This window comes from Herpailurus yagouaroundi, unplaced genomic scaffold (assembly GCF_014898765.1).
Source record: "Herpailurus yagouaroundi ecotype Mexico unplaced genomic scaffold, PumYag 199, whole genome shotgun sequence".
Classification (NCBI taxonomy): Eukaryota; Metazoa; Chordata; class Mammalia; order Carnivora; family Felidae; genus Herpailurus; species Herpailurus yagouaroundi.
This window is the reverse complement of record NW_024412430.1, coordinates 12870222-12871829: the sequence shown is the minus strand read 5'-3', so window position 1 is coordinate 12871829 and position 1608 is coordinate 12870222.

Here is a 1608-nt window from a genome sequence, read left to right as displayed (position 1 = left end):
AATTGGTATATGCATACCAAGGAATATTATCCAGGCATCAAAAGGGATGACAATAGTGATACATGCTAAAGCAAGAATGAACCTTGAAAACATGCTAAGGAAAAGATTCAAAATACCACATATCGTATGTTCCCATTTATATCAAATGTCCAGAAGAGGCAAACCAATATAGAGAAGATAGATGAGCATTCACCAGGAGCTGGGGGAGGGATGAAAAGGAAGTGCAAACGGGTAAAAGGGGTCTTTCGGGGGTGATGCAACGGTCTAAAATTGCGTTGTGGTAGAGGCGCCTGGGTGGCTTGGTAGGTTAAGCGTCCGACTTCAGCTCAGGTCATGATCTCACGGTTCGTGGGTTCGAGCCCCGCGTCCGGCTCTGTGCTGACAATTCAGAGCCTGGAGCCTGCTTTGGATTCTGTGTCTCCCTCTGTCTCTGCCCCTCCCCTGCTTGCTCTCTCTCTCTCTCTCTGTCTCTCTCAAAAATGAATAAAATATTTAAAAAATAAAATAGTATTGTGGTAATGGTTGCAAAGTTCTGCAAATTTATTAAAATTATCAGTATGACTAAAACAAGAGAATTTTATGTATATAAATTATAGCTCAATGAAGCTGTTTATAATTTTGAGCTGAAAGGCAACAAACAAAAAACACCATGATATACAATGTGGTTCCATTTCTGAAATAGAAACTAATGTGGATTTATATCTGATAGGCTATTTAGTTCTCCCTGGGTTACAGGATTATGGGTGATAATCTTATAGTTTGTTTTTATTTTATAATTTTGCAAAGTCGATCCAGATTCTGGAACCCTCCATTCTGTCTCTTTTCCATGACTGTATGGTAAGAGCTGATATCCAGGTTTGGGCTGAGCTGGTGCAGCCTCAGTCCCATGGTCAACCCCAATTTGCCAGCACTCTTAGCATTAGAATTCAGAAACTAGGGGCACCTGGGTGGCTCACTCAATTAGGCATCAGACTTCAGCTCAGGTCATGATCTCACGGTTCGTGAGAGCTGAGCTCTGTGCTGACAGCTCAGAGCCTGGAGCCTGTTTCAGATTCTGTGTCTCCCTCTCTCTCTCTCTGCCCTTTCCCCACTCGTGATCTCTCTCTCTCTCTCTCTCTCTCAAGAATAAACATTGAAAAAAATAATAATTCAGAAACTAAGCTCATTTCATAAAAAATTATTATGTGTTTTGCTTTCTAACTACTATAGCTCAGTGGTGCTTACACTTTACTATCTGATTTTTTTTTCAACGTTTTTTATTTATTTTTGGGACAGAGAGACACAGAGCATGAACGGGGGAGGGGCAGAGAGAGAGAGGGAAACACAGAATCGGAAACAGGCTCCAGGCTCTGAGCCATCAGCCCAGAGCCCGACGCGGGGCTCGAACTCACGGACCGCGAGATCGTGACCTGGCTGAAGTCGGATGCCCAACCGACTGTGCCACCCAGGCGCCCCTCCTATCTGATTTTTATAAGTGCTTAGGAGGCATTACTTTCACCATCAGAAAAAAAAAATACATTATTTTATGAGCGAGGCAGTATAGCATCATAATGAAATGCCTAGCTTTGAATCCCAGCTGTGTGACCTTAGACAAGTTTCTTAACCTCT